Consider the following 22029-nt stretch of genomic DNA (forward strand, 5'->3'; position numbering starts at 1 on the left):
CAGCTTGTTGTCGATAGCCACTGGAAAGCTGTGTCTTCTAGGTCTGGAAAGAACTATTGAATGCTATAGCTTACAGTGGGAAAACACTACCCTCTAATTTTTTTCTTTCTCAGTCCAGACACTCGAGCTTTGGTTCTACAGCTGTTCTCGATACTCCAGGCTAGCTGACTCTCCCCACCTTCCGGATGATTCTCCTGTCTCCATTACCATCTTATCAGCCCTTTCATCCATTCAGATAGATAGATAGATAGATAGATAGATAGATAGATAGATAGATAGATAGATAGGCAGAGAGGTAGAGAGATAGGCAGGCAGGCATATAGCCTCTGCCTCCTACTTTCGCAGATTTATCCAAATAAATGTCCTTGTTAGAGTCCATGACTATCAATCACGGTAGGGAGCATAGCATCAGGCAGGCATGTATGGCACTGGAGTAATAGCTCTAAGAGCTTACATTTTGATCCAAAAGCAGAAGGCAGTGGGGGTGAGTGTTGCTGTTTGCCTGGTGAGGTCTCTAGCCCCTGGGGGCAGGGGATGAGAAGACACAGAGGTAATGACACAGACTCAGGGAGACTGCAAGCAAGCTCGTTTATTTTTAGGAAAGGGTAAGCCTTATATACCCTCTTCTCCATCCTGAGGAAAGGTCTGCCTTAGTGCTCAGTACTAAGTTGGTGCTTTCTGATTAGGCTCTGGAATCTGCTGGCCTCAAGGCCCCCACCCTCGGCTATTTTTGCAGGATGCCTAGCCATTGTGGGAGCAGTATAGCACATGCTCTAACTTATCTGAAACATGTAGCAGTTCTGTCTACCTCAGGTGAGCTGGGAGTGGAATGTACTTTTGGACCCCCCCCCCCCCCCCCCCCCCCCCCCCCCCGCTGTAACCTTCTTCAAGGTCAACCTCCTAATCCTTCCCAGAGAGTTCCACCAACTGGGCACTAAGTATTTAAATAAATGAAGCTATGGGGACCATTCTCATTCAAACCACCACAGACTATAACCCTCTGAAACTGTAAGTCCTAAATAAACCCTCTCTTTTATTAGTTGCCTTGGTCATGGTGTCTTATCACAGTCATAGAAAAGTAAAAAAGATGATGAAGAAATAATAGTGTCTTAGTTAAGGTGTCTATTGCTGTGAAGAGACACCGTAACCATGGCACCTTTCATAAGGAAACATTTCATTGGGGCTGGCTTACAGTTCAGAGGTTTAGTCCATTATCATCATAGCGGGAAGTATGGCAGCATGTAGGCAGACATGGTGCTGGAGAGGTAGCTGAGAGTTCTACATCTGGATCCGAAGGCAGCAAGAGGAGAGTGAGACACCTGGACTGGCTTGAGCATCTGAGACCTCAGAACCCACCCCAGTGACTTACTTCCACCAACAAAGCCACACCTACTCCAGCATGGCCACACCTCCTGATAGTGCCACTCCCTATGGGCTTATGGGGGCCATTTTCTTTCCAACCGCCACAATTAGTGTGCTCTAGGATGAAATACATCTAACCAAAATTCAAGGGCCTTCTACCTCCATGAAAGTCTCAGGTGTCCAGTGGTGGGGGCTATGCAGGAGACATTCCTTCTGAGGTGAAGGATAAGTTATTGTGCCTGGCTCTCCCCACCACCAGGAAAGACATTTCGTGGGCCTGTTTGAATTCTGGAGACAGCACATTCCTCACTGGGGTGTGTTACTCCAGACCATATACTAAATGACAAAGCTGCTAGCTTTGTGTGGGGCCTGGAACAGGAGAAGGCTCCTCAACAAGTCCAGACTGCTCTACCACTTGGACCATAAGATCCAGCAGATGCAATGGTACCTGAGGTGCCGGTGGCAGACAGGCATGCTGTTGGGAACATTGCCAGGCCCCTATCGGTGAGTCACAGAAGAGACCTTTGGGATTTAAAGCAAGGTGCTACCATCATCTGCGCACAACTCTTCTCCCTTTGAGAGACAGCTCATGGCCTGCTATTGGGTCTTGGTAGAAACTGAATGTTTGACAATGAACCACCAAGTTACCATGCAACCTGACCTGCCAATCATGAGCTAGGTGTTCTCTGACCCACTGAGTCATAAAGTAGGACACGCACAGCAGCAAACCATTATCAAATGGACGTGGTGTATATTAATAGGTTTTTTGCCCCGAATAATAAGTTTCTCCACTGATGCAGTCAGCCAGATCAAGCTGAATTGGAAAAGTATAAAAGCGGGTTTATTGCAAGCAACTCCTGGGTGGGTTCACTGGTCTCAGAGAATGAGGCCAGAGACGTTGCGTGCCCAAGCCAGGACAGGATAGTTAAGCTCAGTTTGTGCCCAAGTGTGGTCAAAAGCTGAGTGCTTAGGCAAGGACTCAGGTGGCTGACTGGCGACTTCAGGGGAGGAATCTGCAGTAGCCGCTGAGAATGTGAGCTGGGCTTTTGGTGCCTTTCCTTTGTTCAGAGACTCTCTGAGTAGGCGGTGGTTTGGGGGGGGGGAGAGAGATGGGAACGGGGTGTCCTGGGTTGTGTAGGGGAGAGCAGGAGGCTCCAACCAAATATATGATCAGGCCTGAGCAGGTCGTGAAGGCACATCAAGTTACGTGAAGAATTTGCCCAATGCCTATGGTTTCTACTCCTGTTCCAATGCTCTCTGCACCTATAGTTGACTGAAGAAGAGAAGACCAGGGCACAGTTTACCAGTGGCTCAACGCATTATGCAGGTAGCACCCAGAAGTGGACGGAGCTGCATGCAGCATTACAACCTCTTTCTGGGCCAACTCTGGAAGACAACAACGAAGGGAAATCTTCACAGTGGACAGAACTTCAGGCAATACACGTGGTTGAACTGTTTGGAAGGAGAAACAGCCAGATGTGTTATTATTCACTGATTCATGGACTGTAGCCAATGGATGGGCCGGATGGTCAGGGACGTGGAAAGAGGGTGATTGGAAAATTGGCGAGAAAGACATTACGGGAGTAAGGATGTAGACAGATCTCTCCACATTGGTGAAGGATGTGGACATATCTGTGTCCCAGTAAATGCTCACCCAAAGGTGACTTCAGCACAGGAGGAGTTCGGTAATCAAGTGGGTAGGATGACCCATTCTGTAGACAGTAAGCCTCTTCACCCAGCCATCCCTGTCATTGTCCAAAGGGCCCATGAACAAAGTGGCCTTGGTGGCAGAGATGGAGACTATGCATGGCATCAACAACATGGACCACTCACCAAGGCTGATGTGGCTACAGCTGCTGCGGAATGCCAGATCTGCCAACTGCAGGACCAAGACTGAGCCCTGGAAATGGCGCCATTCCCTGGGGTGACCAGCCAGCTCCCTGGTGGCAAGTTGACCACTTCCTCCATGGAAAGAGCAGTGTTTTGTCCTCAATGGAGTACATGCTTATTCTGGTTATGGATTTGCCTTCCCTGCACATAAAGCTTCTGCCAAAACCACCATATGTGGATTTACAGAATGTGTTATCCACTATCATAGCATTCTACATGGTATTGCTTCTGACCAAGGAACTCCCTTCATACCCAGAGAAGATGTGACGGTTGGGTCATGTTTTACTTAGGGTTTCTATTGCTGTGAAGAATAGCAACTCTTACAAAGGAAGACGTTTAATAGATAGCTTACAGTTTCAGAGGTTCAGTCCATTATCATCATGGCGGGACATGGTAGTGTACAGGAAGCCATGGTGCTGGAGAAGGAGCTGAGAGCAATACATCTTGATCTGTAGACAAACAGAAGTGAACTGAGACACTGGGCGTGCCTTGAGCATACATATATATGAAACCTCAAAGCCTGCCTCCACCGTGACACACTTCTTCCAACAAGCCATAACTACTCCAACAAAGTCATACCTCCTAATAGTGCCACTCCCCATGAACTTATGAGGGTCAATTACATTCAAACTACCATAGCCCACGGTCATGGAATCCCCTCGTATTACCATGTTCCCCACCATCCTGAAGCAGTGGGCCCGATAGAATTATGGAATAGTCATTTGAAGACACTGTTACAGTGCCAGTTAGGTGGCAGCAGTCTGGAGGGCTGGAGTAGGGTTCCCCAGAAGGTGGTATGTGATTTGAATCAATATCCAATATATGGTATGTTGTCTCCCATAGTGTGGCAGTTTGAAAGAGAATGGCCCCCAAAGGAAGTGGCACTATTAGGAGGTGTGGCCTTGTTGAAGTAGGTATGACCTTGTTGAAGGAAGTGTGTCACTGTGGGGACAGGCTTTGAGGCCTCTTGCTCAAGCTTCTCTCAGTGTGACATGGAGTCAACTTCCTGTTGCCCCGCATGATGATCATGTAGGAGCTACCTCTCCAGCACCATGTCTGCCTGCACATCGTTGTGTCCTGCCATGATGATAATGGACTGAACCTCTGAACTGTAAGCAAGCCACCACAATTAAAGGTTTTCTTTGTAAGAGTTGCCGTGGTCATGGTGTCTCTTCACAGCAATAGAAACCCTAAGACACATAGCCAGAACCAGGTGGTGGTGGTGCACGCCTTTAATCCCAGCACTAGGGAGGCAGAGCCAGGCGGATCTCTGTGAGTTCGAGGCCAGCCTGGGCTACAGAGTGAGTTCCAGGAAAGGCGCAAAGCTACACAGAGAAACCCTGTCTTAAAAAAACAAAACAACAACAACAAAAGACACATAGCCAGGATCCACAGGTCCAGGAATCAAGGAGTAGAAAAAGAAATAGTTCCACTCACTATCACCCCCAGTGATAGTTTCTTCTTCCTGTTCCTATGACCTTAAGTTCTGCTGGCCTAGAAGTTTTGGTTCCAGAGTAGGATTTTCTGCAAGTAGCCACAACAAACATTTCACTGAACTGGAAGCTCAGACTTCCCCTTGGCCACTTTGGGCTTCTGATGCCCTTAAGCCAACAGGCTAAGAAAGATTTAACAGTATTAGGAGGGGTGATTGATCCAGATTACCATGGGGAAATTGGATTCCTTTTCCACAATGGAGATAAGAAAGATTATGTCTGGAATGACCAGGATCCTTTAGGGTATCTTTTGGTTCTACCTTGTCCTGTGAATAAAGTCAATGGGAAGCTACAACAACTGAATCTAAGCAGGATGACAAAAGGCGCAGACCCTTCAGGAATGAAGGTATGGGTCACTTCTCCAGGAAAAAAGCCAAGACCTGCTGAGGTACTTGCTGAGGGTGGAGGAAATATAGAATGGGCAACAGAGGAAATACCAGCTAAGGCCACATGACCAGTTGTAGTAAAGAGGATTATAATTGACATGAGTGTTTCTGTTGTATTTTGTTAAGAATGCATTTGTTGAGGTTGGAGAGATGGCTCAGGTTAAGAGCACTGACTGCTCTTCTAGAGGTCCTGAGTTCAATTCCCAGCAACCTTATGGTGGCTCACAACCATCTATAATGAGATCTGGTGCCCTCTTCTGGCCTGCAGGCATATATGCATACAGAACACTGTATACATAATAAATAAATAAACAAATCTTTTTTAAAAAAGAAAGCATTGGAGAGAGACGCTGCCAGCTGCCGTGATGAGAAGCAACATGTTAAGATACCGGTGTCCCTCTCCTAAGCAATCACCTTCCTCATTAGTGAGACCACCTCAGGATTCTCATATACTCCTCTTCCAAGCCTAGCCCCCAAATAACAGTACTTGTTTGACAAGATTCCCAAGACCCTTGGATTGTCTGAGAGTGTTCTTTGCAGCTTTTGCTGCTTAATCTGACAGGGATGGCTTTGTGAATCTGATGAGTTTCAGGGACTTCCTGAAGTCATTTTGAGTTGTTGACCTTCATGCTTAAGGAGCTTCCCTGCGGGATGGAATCAGTCTTGGAGGAAGCTGTTACACAACAGTGGCTCAGCTTTCTGGTACTGACACCTAATGAAGTGCCTAGTTCCACCACAACTTCATAGCCATATTTGTTTGATATCCCCGGGAGGCAGCTCTTTTCTTAAGGGAAACTAGGAGGAGTAATTAGAAGATGAAAGGAGGTGAGGGGAGGGGATAGGAGGAGAAGACACGGGAGAAACTGCAGTCTGGATATAATATATGAGAGAATAATAATTTTAAAAATGCCTCACAGGTATGCCCTCTGTTTTGGGGTTTTAGTTATTTACAGATGTAGTCAAGTAAACAACCAAAAAAAGCCATCACTATTGTAAAAGTAGTCAGGAGGACACTATACCCAAGACTGCACATAATGACCAGAACCCTGTGACTTCACTTGATCAAGATCTAGTCCAGTCCCAGGACTAGAACTCTAGGACACCCACTGGACAGTCTATCAGCAGAAATCAAGTGCAATGCGCGGCTGTCACGTTTTTAGGACTGCTGGAGAGATGCCACCTTGATCTGCCCTGCAGCTGGAGAGTCTCCCCAGGATTCCCATCCTTGAGCCAGAGACTACCATGATAGACTGGGCCCCCATCTTTCTTTTAATGTTCTTTTTATTTATTTTATGTGTTTTGCACATCATGCATCCTGATTCCATTCATTTCCCCGTTCCTTCTCTTCCACCTTCTACCCCTGCCCCTGAAATCCCTCTACAACAAAACAAGATCTAAGAGGGAAACAACAAGGAAAAAAAAAAAAAAAAAAGGGAAAAACTAGGAATCTCATCACAGAAGCTGCAAGGTGACCCAGTGAGTCACAGAGTAAATCCCTTTGTCCATATATCTTTACTTGCAAGTGTTCATTGCAGAGTCTGGTTTCTGTTTTACTATGGTGTTGGGCCCTGGCCCCCATTCCTTGGGTAGCTGTTGCCTTGCTTGCTGACCTTGATCAGATGTCCTCCCTGTGCTAATTCCCTGCCAGTTTCCTTCCTCCTAAACAGCTTACCGAAGGTTCCTTGTTTGCGTATCCTGCATATTGGTGTAATGCTAGAATGTAAAACAGCTGTAGCGAACTTTTGCCCTCCCAGGTTCGTCCACTGTGCTGTAAGTCTCTATTTAAGGCCTCCTCCCTCCTTCAATAAAGGGCATTCTACTGAGACGAATGACCCGCTGTCTTGTCTCTTTTTTAATCCTCAGCCCCTCGCTTGGACATGGTGAACGGGTAGTAACGTGGGCGTTGCTACACTATGGATGTTGGGTCCTCACTGGGACTCCTCTTGGATATCCTGTTGTTGCCCTGTGTTGTGGAGATCTTGCAGCTTTGGGTCTAAAGGACTGGCCCCTTCACATGCTCCAAAATATTATAGATGGGGTGGATGTTGGGACGGGCCTAGTCATAGCTCTGGTTCTGGGCCTGGGCAGCTGTAGGGTTGGTCAACCCTGCCAGTTCTCCTGTGTCCTCCCTCATCACAAGGCTGAATTCTCCAGCATACCTCAGGGCCAGCTCTCAGGATCTCAACACTCTGGTGGTGGAGACAGAAAGACCTCAGCATTCAAGACCAGCCAGGTCTACATAGCAAGTTCCAGGAAAGCCTGGCCTACTAGAGAGACTGTCTCAAAAAAAAAAAAAAAAAAAATCAGTTCTGTGATGGCTGTTCCTGGTTGTCAACTTGACTATATCTGGAATGGACTATAATCTAGAAATGGAGGGCACACTTGTGATGCAGATCTTAAGGCAGGAAGGCAGTATACCTTTGATCAGGAACTTGAGGGTGGACAACACACGCCTTTAATCCAGACCTTGAGGCTGGAAGGCACACCTTTAATCTGGGCCACACCTTCTCTTGGAATACTATATAATGGAACTTCAGACAGCACATTCATTCCTTCTTTGAGATCCCAGCAGACCAGCTGAGACACCTAGCCTCTCCGGACTGAACAATTACTAGATTCTTGAGCTTTCCATTCAGAATGCCTTTTTGGACTGCAGCCTGTAAGTCATTCCAATATATTATTTTTATGTATCTATAGAGAGATTCATTCCGTAAACTCTGTGACCCTAGAGAACCCTGACTAAGACAAATTCGGTCAGGGCTAGAACCGTGGCGGTAACTAAGGAGCTCTTACAGATGGATCTGTACGAGCTGCTTGGCATTGAGGAGGAGGCAGGAGATAAAGAGGCGAAGAAAGCCCGTAGGCTTAAAGCACTGTCCTGCCACCCAGACAAAAATCCAGGCAACCCCAGAGCTGCTGAACTCTTCCACCAGCTTTCCCAGGCCTTGGGGGTACTGACGGATGCTGCAGCCAGGGCTGCATACGACAAACACAAGAAAAGCCAAGAAGCAGGCCGCAGAGAGGACTCAGAGACAGGATGAGAAGAGGAAGAAAGTGAGGCTTGACCTGGAGGCCCGGGAGCAGCAGGCCTGGGCCCAGGGGAGTGAGGAAGAGGAGAGCCTGAGCAGCACAACACTGGAGCAGGAGATCGCACGCCCCCGAGAAGAGGGTTCCCCGTCAGCTGGAGCAGCCGCAAAGGCTGGTCCAGGAGCAGATCCGCCGGGACCGAGAGCAGAGGCTGAGAGGAAGAGGAAAAGTATTGACGGCAAAGGAACCCCCAAACTAAAGTGGACGTGCAAGAAGGAGGGTGAGTCCCAAGGTGGCTACTCCAGACACGTCCTCCTGAGGCTTTTGATGAAGTATGGGGAGGTTCTCAACCTGGTGTTTCCAGAAAGAAGGCAGACCATGCCATAGAGGAGTTTGCCACTTTCAGGGCCGCGGAAATGAAGTGGGCCTGGTGGACAACCCTCCGAGGAGTTCCTGGTTGGAGGGACAGCCCCATGGCACAGTGGAACCCGGCACCAAGGCTTATCAAAGGGCTCAGTGCTGTCAGAAAGGGACTATGAGGGTCTCGTCTTGATGCGCATGCGTCAGGCAGCCAAGTGCCCAGCAACTGATTGCCCAGAAGCAGCGGGAAAATGAGGGTCAGCTCACTTGGGGCGCCAGCTCCAGCCTTCCCACCCTACACCCTTTTCTGAATCATCACCAATAAACTTTTTTTTTTATTAAAAAAAAAAAAGCATTTGTCTGGATATTTGTGTTCTCTTTTCAAGACTTCTTTTTTCTTTTTCTTTCTTTCTTTTTTTTTTTCCTTCAAGACAGGGTTTCTCTGTGTAGTTTTGGTGTCAGTTCTGGATCTCGATCTGTAGCCCAGGCTGGCCTCCAACTCACAGAGATCCGCCTGGTTCTGCCTCCCGAGTGCTGGGGTTTATAGGCGTGCGCCACCACCGCCCGGAGAAGCCATTATTTTATTGCTTAGCCCTGGGTGAGGAAGATAAGAACTATGTGTTAGGACCGTCAAATTCATTGGTGTGCAGAGCAGAAATAACCTGGAGGGAGTTTATGTCGTCACTGACGACTGGTTCCCCCACTGTCTTCCCTGCCTGGATCAGGGTACATCCTGGACTCAGCAGAAGGCACGACATCAGGTGAATGGTTAAGATCATGTTATCACTCCCCGAAAGCAGGAAAGCAGTTGCTGCTGCCTCTGGTTTTACATATAAGCCACAAACACCAATCAGCAACCCAGTTTACAGATCAAACAAGCCAATTGTCAGGGTTTCCTAGCTGCTTTATTATGTGACTAGGGTGTGTTATTCTAAACAAGTAAAAAGGACATGCTGGGAGCATGGGAACAAAGGCCAGTGGAAGAAACCAATAAAACCAGAGCTCTTAAAACCCCATAGCAATTATGGAGGGTCTCCACAGCACATGACTGATGTCCTACCAGGGCAAAGGTGATTTCCACTCAGCATATTTAACTCATTATATCTTCTGCTTCTTCTTCTTCTTCTTCTTCTTCTTCTTCTTCTTCTTCTTCTTCTTCTTCTTCTTCTTCTTCTTCTCCTCCTCCTCCTCCTCCTCCTCCTCCTCCTCCTCCTCCTCCTCCTCCTCCTTTTTTTTTTTTTTTCCGAGACAGGGTTTCTCTGTGTACCCTTGGCTGTCATGGAACTCACTCTGTAGACCAGACTGGCCTCGAACTCAGAGATCTGCGCATCTCTGCTTCCCAAGTGCTGGGATGAAAGGCGTGTGCCACTACTGCCTGGTGACTCATTATACTCTTAACACACTGTCCCTTGCTGGTGTATTTGTTTGTTTATTGATTGACTGATTGAGACGAGTCTCATGTCTTCTACACTGGCTTCAAACTCACTCTACAGCCATGAATGACTATGAATTCTCGATTCTTCTGCCTCTCCCTGAGATTGCAGTCACGCTCGATGATCCTCAGTTTCCGTGGTACTGGTCATTGAGCCCAGGGCTTCCTGCCTGCTGCTAAGAGGGCACTTTACCATCTGAAATACATCCCGAGTACCAAAGAGGATAATGAAATCAAGGTTTGCTTTTTTTTTTTTCTCTCATTACTGGGGCTTGAACCTTGGGACTTTGAACATACTAGGCAAGTATTCTACTACTGAGTTACATCCCAGCATATGTTCAATAACTGTTTTTTAAAATCAGTTACAGACATGCACCACCACACCCAGTTTATGCATTGCTGAAGTTGGAACGCAGGACCCTGTGCACATTAGGGAAGCATTCTACCAACAGAGCTGCATCTCTAGGCAGATTTATTTGAAACAGGGTCTCATGTAGCCTAACCTTGCATTTAACTTGGTATGTAGGTAAGGATTGTCTTGAATTCCTGATTTCCCTTCCTCCACCTCTCAAATGCTGGGATTATAGACATAAGCCATGGTGCCAGCCTTAGGTTGTCATCAAATGTTTGTTTGTTTGTTTTAATTTAAACTAAAATGACATTTGAAATCATTAACTTCAGGTATTTGAGAATTCACACATAATTCTTATCCTGTTTAATAAGTTAGGTGTGATTTAATTTTATTTAAGATGTATCTCAACAATAAACCCAAGCTCATTTATTATGGTGGTGGTCTAGTTTGCTTTCTATTGCTGAAGGAAAACACCAAAATTAACTTGGGGACGTGTCTTAGTCACTGTTCTATTGCTGTGAAGAGACACCATGACCACATCAACTCTTATAAAGGAAGATATTTGTGGTGATATTGTGCACCCTAATTAACTTATCTGGGGTCAGAGAACAGAACAGCCAGTAGATAAGACATAGAGGCCAGAAAATGGTGGCACACACACCTTTAATTCTAGCATTCCAAAGGCAGAGATCCATTCAGATCTCTGTGAGTTCAAAGCCACACTGGAAACAGCCAGGCATGATGACACATATCTTTAATTCCAGGGAGTGATGGCAGGAAGCAGAAAGGTATATAATGCGTGAGGACCAGGAACTAGAGGCTTGTTAAGCTTTTAGACTTTTAGCAACAGTTCAGCTGAGATCAATTCGGACTCAGAGGCTTCCAGTTTGAGGAAACAAGATCAGCTGAGGAATTGTTGAGACCCTTTAAGATTCGTGTTACAGGTGTTTAATTGGGGCTGGCTTCCAGCTCCAGAGGTTAGTCCATTATCAGTATGGTGGCATGCACGGAGTCACGGTGCTGCAGAAGAAGCTAAGAATTCTACATTTAGATACACAGGGAGCAGGAAGAAAGGGAGACACAGGGCCTGGTTGGACCATTTAGAACCCGAAACCCTCAGTGACACACTTCCTACTCCAACAAGGTCACACCTCCTAATCCCTGTCAGGTAGCACCACTCCATAATGCCCAAGCATTCAAATCTATGAGCCTATGGAGGCCATCCCTATTCAAACCACCACAGGAGTAAAGGATTTATTTGGCTTAACACTCCCATGGCACTGTTCATCAGTGCAGGATGTTAGGGCAGGGTAAACTCAAGCATGAACTGAAGTAGCGATCCTGTGGAATGGAGAAATGCTGCCTCCTGGCTTGTTCCCTATGGTTTGCTCAGCTTGCTTTTTTGGTTTTTGTTTTTTAATTTTCTGAAGCTGAGGACCGAACCCAGGGCCTTGTGCTTGCTAGGCAAGTGCTCTACCACTGAGCTAAATCCCCAACCCCTCAGCTTGCTTTCTTATACTGCCCAGGACCTGTCCAGGAGTGGTACGGCTCACAATGGGTTGGGCTCTTCCACATCAATCATTAGTCAAGAAAAAAAACCCTACAGACATTCCAGCAGGCTAGTCTGATGGAGGCAGTTCCTTAACTGAGGGTCTTTCTTTAACTGATTCCAGTTTGTGTCAACCTGACAAAAACTTAGCAGCACAGGAATCTACTTTCAAGTTCACTATGCAGCCCAGACTGGCCTCAACTCTTCGTCTTCTTGGGGGCACCCTAAGTGCAGGATATAGACATGCACCACCACACCTGGCTTCCAAAGTGGCTCCTTTCTTTCTTTCTTTCTTTCTTTCTTTCTTTCTTTCTTTCTTTCTTTCTTTCTTTCTTTCTTTCTTTCTTTCTTTCTTTCTTTCTCTCTCTCTCTCTCTCTCTCTCTCTCTCTCTCTCTCTCTCTCTCTCTCTCTCTTCTTTCTTTCTTTCTTTTTTTTAGACATGGTTTCTCTGTGTAACAGCCCTTGCTGTCCTGAAACTCACTCTGGAGACCAGGCTGGCCTCAGACTCACAGAGATCCTCCTGCCTCTGCCTCCCAAGTGCTGGGATTAAAGGCTTGCACCCCCACTGCCTGGCCCAAGTTGTTTCTAAAATCCCTTACTCACGCAGTTGATTCAAATAGAGTCTTGCCTTCTTAAGCCAGGTAGTGGCACACCCTGTAATCATGCACTCTGGAGACTGAGGCATTAGGATTGCTTTGAGTTTGAGGCCCAGCTGGGGCTACTTGGTGAGACCCTGACTCAAACAAATAACGAAGGAATGGCGGGTGAGATGGCAGGTCACAGTTAAGCACTTGTTGCTCCTACAGAAGACTTTGGCTGGATCCCAACTGTGTGTGAGGGCATGCGGTGAAAAAGCTGCCCCCGTGACCGCTCAGTTAGCGGGTAGGTTTTAATTGTGAATAAGAGAGGAAATATCCAGAGGCATCTGGAAGAGTCCAGAGCACAGAGAAAAGAAAGCAAACTGGACCTGGTCAAGGTTATCTCAATAAGAGAAGGCAGAGAGAGCAGAGAATAGGGAATAGTGAGAGTACCCATACAGCATGTGCGTGCATGCGCACGTGCACATTTTGTGTGTGTGTGTGTGTGTGTGTGTGTGTGTGTGTGTGTGTGCATGCACGCGCGCGCATCCTTGCCATTATATAGAGAATCTAGTAGGAGGGAAGCCTGGGCAGCTGAGAGGGGCCAGGCTGCTAGCATGGGGGCTTTGAAATGCTCTTGGGAATAGGGACTGAGGGAGCCTGGGGGCTAGCATAGACTTCAGTGTGCAACCACAGGTACAGGTCAATGGAGCCACAGGTCTCTTCTGTCAGAGGCAGAAGCCTGTTACACAAGTTCCTGAGGAATACTGGCTTTGACTTAGGCCCAGTTTGAGCTCATTTCTGGTTATATGAACTGCCTAAGACCTAACACCAACCTCTAGTTTCAGGGGATCTGATGCCCTTTTCTGATCTCTAGGTCTAGGGGCACCAGATATGTACATGGTGCATACACACACACACACACACACACACACACACACACACACACACACACACACAACTCACACATATAAAATAAGATAAATAAATCTTAAAAATTAAAAAGAAAATCTTCCATGAAACCATTATGCTGGCCGGGCGGTGGTGGCGCACGCCTTTAATCCCAGCACTCAGGAGGCAGAGGCAGGCGGATCTCTGAGTTCGAGGCCAGCCTGGTCTACAGAGTGAGATGCAGGACAGGCACCAAAACTACACAGAGAAACCTTGTCTCGAAAAACCAAAAAGAAAAAAAAGAAAAAAGAAAGAAACCATTGTGCTGAAGCCGTATTGAACATGCAGAATGCTGTGAACTTGTGGCATATGTATTTTATTATTTTGTTTTGTTTTTTTTCTGGGTCTCTCTTTTCTCTTTTCCCCTTTGAGACAGGGGCTTACTGTGTAGCCCTTGCTGGCTTGGAACTCTCTCTGTCTACAATCTGGCCTCAACCTTGTAGAGATCTGCCTGCCTCTGCCCCCCAGAGTGCCGGGATGAAAGGCGCCTGCCACCACACCTGGCCTATATTAATGCTTTGTTTTGTTTTGTTTTGAACACAGGGTCTCTCACTGTGTAGCTCAGGCTGATCTCAAGCTCATTTGCTTGATTACATTATGTGAACGGTCACACCACATTGCACACAGACAGGGATGAGAAGCTCAGCTGGTAAAGGTGCTCGTCACCGGACCTGAGGATCTGAGTTCGATCCTGGGAACCTTCGGGGAAGGAGACAATCAACTCCTGTTTAACCTGAAATTCACACGGAGAAAGACCAGATCCACAATTACTCAACTACAGCAAGTTTTATTTTAGAGCTGTACCTGGTACTAACCAGCCAACTGTCTCCCTCTAAATCAGGATTTTAGAGAGCAGCCCCTGTAGGCCTTGTGGGGTCCCTTTTAAGGGGGAGAGGTAAAAGATTAACAGCTTTAAGCGTGTGTACAGGGGTGAGAGAATCGGCTGTTAGAGATTGTTAGAAAAATACAAGGAAAGAAGATAAGGATGAACATCGTGTAAATGGAGTCACATGCTTTGCAGGTTACATCAGATTTAAGAAACAGAAACTGATTCTTAAATAGAAACCTATTTTTGGGCCAGGCAGTGGTGGTGCACACCTTGATCCCAGCACCCAGCACCCGGGAGACAGAGACAGGGGTGGGGGTGGGGGGGTGAGGGGGGGTGGATGGGAGGGGATATCTCTGTGAGTTCCAGAACTCTGTCTTGAAAAGACAAACAAAAAAAAAAGAAAAAGAAAAAGAGACATTTTGTAAAGTATGGGGGCTTAACATAATGGGCTTCTTTTTTTTTTTTTTTTTTCTTTTGAAATACTTGTACTTTTTTTTTTTTTTTTTTTTTTTTTTTTTTTTAATTTATTTTAATTTATTTTGCAATACAATTCAGTTCTACATATTGGTCACGGATTCCCTTGTTCTCCCCCCTCCCGTCCCCCTCACCTTCCCCCCAACGCCCCCCCCCATTTGTGTTGTTTCTTTTTTTTTTTTTTTTTTTTCCCCTTTTCTATTTTAATAAAAAGGAAAAAAAAGAAAAAGGTTATAACTAACAAAAGAAAAACTATATACAAAAGTACAATGACTATATACAATATATACAAGTAATAAATGTCTAAACAATGTCTAGTCCATTTGTGTTTGACAAATTCAGAGAAAATAATTTCATTATCTATCCTATTTTGTTAAGTCCAAAATGTATCTAATTCACTTTCTATCCTAATTAATCTTCAACTATAACTAACTAACCTTCAACTATAACTAACTAATCTTCAACTCCCTCAGAGACCCAAGAAGGAAATAATATTAGCTAACAAAAATAAAAACAGAAAGTGCATGCAAGCAACTTCCAAAAAATTTGTGAGTTGACAGAAACAGCCAGCTGCCTGGACAGTCACCTGAGGTTTCTCCACAGTGTTGGGGCATCATCTTCAGCCTATAGGCTTAGCATATCTGACAGACTCATTTGTGAAGTAGGCATTTAAAATGTTTTAATAACTTAGAAAATTTTTCTTTTTTGTTATGATTATGAGACATGTCGGCTCCTGGCAGTACCAATCAACTTCAGAGAAAATATGGGCATTGAAGAAACTGCATATGGAGTTAACTTTCATTGTGGCAAAAGTTAGCCACTGGACAACAAAGTATCCTTGAATCAACTGCTGACAAAATGGACAGACAGGACATGAAACAAAGGACTACTGATTCTTGCCAAAACGAGTGTGGTTATGGCTTTATCAAAAGGCATCTTCTGAGGCCAGGACAATATGGCACCATCCCTGAAGTGGCCTTCGCAATTTGGAAAAGGTACAGTGCCCTTTTCTTCGAAGGCAGCTGAATAGGCAGTGGGCCGATGGCTTCTGATGTGCAATGGAACAGCAGCTGAAACAGTTATTCTTGAAGAGTAACTAAGCTCACGCCTCGCAATAGTAAACTGGCATTTGACAGAGGGATGTGGAGAAGAACGGGATGTTAAGATGAAGCCATATATACACAGCCAAGAATGGACAGCTGAATTAAAAAATCAACAACAATTTCCAGAATTTAAAATCCTGAATCATGACATGACACTAGTGGAATTCAGGTGTTTCTGGTACATGGACTGCTCGCACCCAATGTGAGGTTGAACTGTCGACCTTGTGTACATAATGGGCTTCTTAACTTGCAAGTGTTAATCCGACTGATCGAGAATAAGACCACCCACTTCAGGCCACTCCATCTAGCTGCAGGGAATCCAATACACACACACACACACACACACACACACACACACACACACACACACACACACACGACATATATCCACAAGACAAATACACAAATATAAATAAAAACAAATCTTACAAAACAAAACAAAAACCATCTATGCATCGACACACAACGACACACACAAAGAATGAAGTAGACTTCTTTCTACCCACCTCCCCTTTTTGAGACAGGGTAGCTCAAGCTGGGATCACAGTGTGACCCACCACAGCCAGACATATCTTTCTAATTCCTTTCCCCCAGATAACCATTTGGAGTGAGTTCTTGCAGTGATTCCAAAGCATAGCTTTGGTTTTTGCTTTAGCGACATTGCTAGCTGTGTGTAATTACTATATCATCAATGTGCTGACCATCATACGAATGAAAATTTAAATACGGATACAATTTGGTTTAAAATCTGTGATGAGCATGCACTTTGAGGAACTGTGTGACTAGACGCCTTGATACCATTCTTTTGCACAGGAGAAGCTGGTTGGGCCAGTTTTTCTTGGTTCGCAGAGCATTCCTGGCACAGTTCACCTTCCCCAAAGTTCTTTCTTTCTGCTTTCAGTGTATTTACTTTGATTTTGTATGCATTGGTGTTTTGCCTGCAGGTACTTCTGTGTGAGCATGTCAGCTCTTGGGGTTACAGACAGTGTTGAGCTGCCTGTGGTTGCTGGATTTGAACCCAGGTGGGATTCACATGAACCCGGGTGGAAGAACAGCAGGTGCCCTTAACAGCTGAACCATCTCTCCAGCCCTCCCCCCACCAAATTCGTATCTACCCATCAAAAACATTCTTTGTAGTAGCTGTATATTTTTGCCCAGCAATGCTAGAGCAGATGACTTTCTTATATTTTTTCTTTGTAGGAAAAAAAAAAAAATCAACCCATGTTGGCCTCTAGTAGCTCTGATGGGGTGGAAACAAAGGCTGCCTCCGCCAGGTCAAGAAATACTTGTCATTTAAAAAGGAATTTTAGCCAGGCGTGATGTTGCACACCTTTAATCCCAGCACTCGGGAGGCAGAGGCAGGTGGATCTCTGTGAGTTGGAGGCCAGCCTGGTCTACAAGCTAGTTCTGGGACAGCCAGGACTACCAGAGACACCCTGTAAGAAAACAAAAAAGTAATTTTACTGTGGCATACCTATGATATTTTGATGTGTATACATCATTAGATTTTGCACATCCTTCTTTACCCATTGCCCTCTCCCGTCCCCCCATTGGCCCTCCTGGTGCCGTTTCTTAGTGGTCCTCCTTCTGTTCTCACACTGAACGTACATACACATACTCCTACCTTCAGGTCTAGAGCTGCATGTGAGATAAAACACACATCATCTTCTTTCTTACCCCCATGTCTGCTCTTGTTTCCTCTGCCCCCCTTCCTCTCCCCACAGGGCCCCCTTTGGTCTGCACGCCACGTACATTGGAACACGGGAACTTTTACAAGTGGACACTTAGAATATCAAAACAAGTTTGGTGTGGTGGTTCACACACGTGATCCCAGTACTCTGGAGGCTACGGCAGGAGAGTTGCTGTGAGGTTGAGGCCAGCCTGGAGATTTTAACCTGGCTCTGCTTCCTGAGTGCAAAGTGACCAGCTGGTCTTCTGCTCCTGTTGGTGCCTCCGATGCCAGGACCGTATACGTCAGTGGTTCTCAACCTTCCCGATGCTTCGGCCCTTTAGTACAGTTCCTCTTGCTGTGGTGACCTCCCTGCATCATAAAATTATTTTCGTCCCTACTTCATAACTATAATGTTGCTACTGTTATGAATGGTCTTAGGTGACCCCTGTAAAAGGGTCACTCAACCCCCAAAGGGGTTGTGACCCACAGGTTGAGAACTGTTGGTATATGTATGTCCCTTTGAATGGGGTTCACAGCTGAAGATGTTACCTCGGGTCTCAGAAGAAACTTGGGAATTTTGAAAAACCGTGTTTGGGAAGGTCGGGAAAGCTGGAGGAAGTGGTTGGGAGGAGGCCTCGAGGTCTCATAGCCTAGTCTTGCTTCTTGGTCACGCTGCTCTCTGACTTCGGATGCAGTGTGACCAGTTGGCCTCCAGATTCTTTACCCGTGTCTTTCCCGCCATGCTGAGATGCAGCCGCATTCCTTCCACACACACAAATGTAACCAGCAGAAGCCCCTTCTCGCTTACATTGCCTTTTATCAGGTGTTTAGTTACAGTAACGAGAAAGGGATGTAAAGAAGTGCCTTCAGAGAAGACGCAAGCTGTCCTGGCAAATAAAAAACTCTGAGCATATTTCTTCACAACAATAAAAGAGAAGAACTTGAATCTGTAAACCAAAGGGGGTGGTGCACATCTGTAATCCCAGCCCCCGAGGGGCTGACGTGAAAAGATCACAAGTTCAAGGCCTGCATTGGGCACAGAGTGAGTTCTAGGTTGGTCTGGGAAAAAGTGAGACTTGCCTCACAAAAACCAAATCAAACCAAATCAGAAGAAGAAACCCAACAAACAGAAAGTGTGTATTCTCTCCTAGTTTCCTAGATTAGCACATCATTGTCTCTGAGCTAGGATTTCAGCAACACTGTGAGAAATATCTGAGCCTGGGTGGGCAAACATGAATTGCTAAGATGAGCTGCAGACTCCAGAGGAAAACAGGTGGACCACAGGGAACCCTCGGAGGAGAGGGCAGCTGTCTACTATTCCACAGCCATTGTGGTCCACAGGGAACAGGAAACAACACAAGCCTTTGCTACTTGGTTCAAACTGTGTGTGGAAGGCAAAGCTGACCTGATGTTCTGTGCAGAAACTATGGCAGAGCCTTGGCCCTCAAAGGTCGCGCTTGTCTCTTCGATCAGGAAAGGAAAGAAGCGTCTGAGCTCCTCTCCCTTGTCCTTTACCAACATAGACAAACTAAAATCGTTTTAACTCCTAACTCCAAAGCCGGCTGAGGTGCCACAAGCCAATAATCCCAGCACTTGGGTGCCAGAGGCTGGCAGATCTCTGAGTTTCAGGGCAGCCTGATCTACACAGTGAGTTCTAGGACAGACAGCGCTATGTAGAGAGACCCTGCCTCCAAAAACCAGACCCCCAAAACAAACAAGCAAAAAAACAAAGTGAATTCCAGCTCCAACTGTTGGCAGGAAAAAAATCATACATTGTTTCTCCGCTCTCCGCTCTCCGCTCTCCACACACATACAAATAAATGTAAGGAAGTTCCTTTTTTTTTTTTTTTAATGCTTGTGTGAGTTTATGTGTATCACATGCCCACAGAAGCCTGTGGGAGCCCCAAAAAGACATCTCATCTCCCCTGGAACTAGAGTTACAAAGGGTTGTAGGCCATGGTGTCAATGATGGGAACTGAACCCTGGTGCTCAGACAGAGTACTAGTTACTCTTAACCACTGAGCCATTTCTCCACCCACCCAAATAAACATAATTAAAAAAAAAAGTTGTGGTTTTTTTTTTTTTTTTTAAAATAGGGTCTTATGTAGCCCAAATTGGCCTCAAACTTATTATGCAGCCTGGAGTGCCCTTCAATTTCCCAGCCTCCTGCCTCTACCTCCCCAATGCTATGGTTATAGGCACATGGCATTACACCCAGTTTATATGGTGCTGGGAATGGAGCCCAGGATTCCCTGCATGCTGGACAAACACTATACCAACTGGCTAGGTCCCCAGGCCTTTTATTCTTTTGAAGTCAGGATCATGTGCTGGGGTGTATAGGTATTCAGCACCTCCATTTCCTATTTTGGGGTGTATAGGTATTCAGCACCTCCATTTCCTATTTTGGGGTGTATAGGTATTCAGCACCTCCATTTCCTATTTTGGGGTGTATAGGTATTCAGCACCTCCATTTCCTATTTTGGGATGTATAGGTATTCAGCACCTCAGTTTCCTATTTTGGGGTGTATAGGTATTCAGCACCTCAGTTTCCTATTTTGGGGTGTATAGGTATGCACAACTCAAATATCCTGCCTGGGGATGTACAGGCATGCACATCCATGCCTGTCTTCAACGAAAGGAGAAACAGGGGACATTCCATTCCATAAAATATCATGCATATGTGCAATACCAAACACATGAGTATTTTTGGTACAAAAGGCCGAAAACTTTTAATTTTGTCATTTTAAGTCTTCTAAGATTCTATAATTCTGTCAGAAAATTTGTTTTTAACATGTTTTGTGAAAGGCCTGAACCAACTAGTCATTGGACGGTTTGGTGATACTTCCGTTTCGCGTCTTGAACAGGTTGGAGACACGGCAGTAGTTCTGGGTGGCTGTCACTGGAGTAGGAAGGGTCATGGCTCTCACAGATAGGTGGCTAGTGTGGTCATCTCCTCCAAGAGCACATAGCTGAGCAGATGGCTTTTCTTTCCTCTCTCTCTCTCTCTCTCTCTCTCTCTCTCTCTCTCTCTCTCTCTCTCTCTCTCTCTGTGGGTCTCTCTTTTATTTAACATACCAGCCACAGTTTCCCCTCCCTCCTCTCCTCCCGCTCCTCCCCCCCACTCCTTTCTTTCTACCCCTCCCCCGCCCACAGATGGTTTTTATTAGTTGTGGTTCACCTGTTCTTGAGTCTGTGGGATGCTACACTGCCACCCTGTGGAGCCGCGGCCTTCAGTGCTAGCAAGGCCTGCTGCTGCATAGCTAGGACCCCTGGAAATCACACATTCAAACCCACACACTGCTGATTATGTAAGAATTAAGATAACGATTGCTTTCTGTGAAATGAGGGCATTATAAAATGATAGTTACCATGGGAGTCAGTTTCTTGGAGCATTTGTTTGAACAGAAACCACAGAACTCATGGCAGAAATAAGTGGGTTTTCTATTTCCTTCTGAGCTAAGTCCCAGTACAGGATGACCCCATGTCTCATTATGTCTGGAATTAACGTTTTCCCAGGACTCCACGTGTGCAAACCAGGAGGGCTCCCAGCAATCTGAGTCCTGTCAATCTGGAGAAAAAGAAAAGAAAAAAAAAGCTTCAACAATAAAATGGAATGAGGTATAGTTATGGGCACTCTATGAAAGAACTTTACAGGCTTTATACTCGTGGCTGGAGATGGCTCAGTGGCTATGAACACCCACTGGCTGCTCTTTCAGAAGACCTGGGTTTGATTTCTAGCATCCTCATGGTGGCTCACAAACATCCACACCTCCAGTTCCGGGGAATCTGGCACCCTCTTCCAGCCTCCTTGGGCACAGAAATGCAAGTGGTACACAAATGTACATGTGGTCAAAATACCCAAGCACACAGAATAAATTCAAATAAAAATTTAAAAAGACGTGACACACTCAGTCAAAGAAGCCAGGCACACAAAAAGCACACATTATATAGTTTATTTATAGGGCATGTCTACAGTAGATGCATCCATACTGTTTACCGAGGACTGGCGGGAGGGGGAATGAAGTGTGACGTGAATGGGAATCCATTTCTGTTTGGATGATGGAAATATTCCGGAGTTTGGTAGCAGTGCTTGTCGAACAACTCTGTGAATATAACTAAAAGCCACGAGACAGCATACGTTCAATAGGAGAAGTGTATGGCATGTGAATTGTATCTCCATAAAACTTTCTGAAAGTGAATAGATCCGGGGCGTCATGCTCTCCCTGCAGCCAACTGCAAGCGAGAAGGATCCTGAGAAGGAGGCAGAATATAAGAATGTAACTTACATGTCAAAGTTTTCATGACTGACTGTCAGTTCCGAAAACTGTAGAACCCATTAACTTGGAGACAATTGGAGAGAGAAGAGAAGCCTGCACTTTCAGACGCAACCTTGGTTTGCATAGGACTGGAGATTTATGGGCACGTCTCAGTTTGACTTCTGGCACGGTCACTTTGCTGCCCAAGCCCCCATTTCCTCACCTGTAATGGTTTTAGGAATCGTGTTCACTGAGTTGAGTTGGAGTGATAAAGGAGGCGTGGTCTCATAGGGTAATGGTGGATGTTCACACTT

At 45.8% G+C, this 22029-nt stretch overlaps 2 pseudogenes; both read left to right on the forward strand.

Moving 5' to 3' along the window:
• The first annotated feature begins 418 nt into the window (after positions 1 to 418).
• Positions 419 to 2512, forward strand: LOC128118764 (uncharacterized; annotated as a pseudogene).
• Positions 2513 to 3128: 616 nt separating this feature from the next.
• Positions 3129 to 8843, forward strand: LOC128118765 (dnaJ homolog subfamily C member 17-like; annotated as a pseudogene).
• The last annotated feature ends 13186 nt before the right edge of the window (positions 8844 to 22029 follow it).

The sequence above is a fragment of the Peromyscus californicus genome, unplaced genomic scaffold, assembly GCF_007827085.1.
Source record: "Peromyscus californicus insignis strain IS unplaced genomic scaffold, ASM782708v3 Scaffold_22__1_contigs__length_63687245, whole genome shotgun sequence".
Classification (NCBI taxonomy): Eukaryota; Metazoa; Chordata; class Mammalia; order Rodentia; family Cricetidae; genus Peromyscus; species Peromyscus californicus.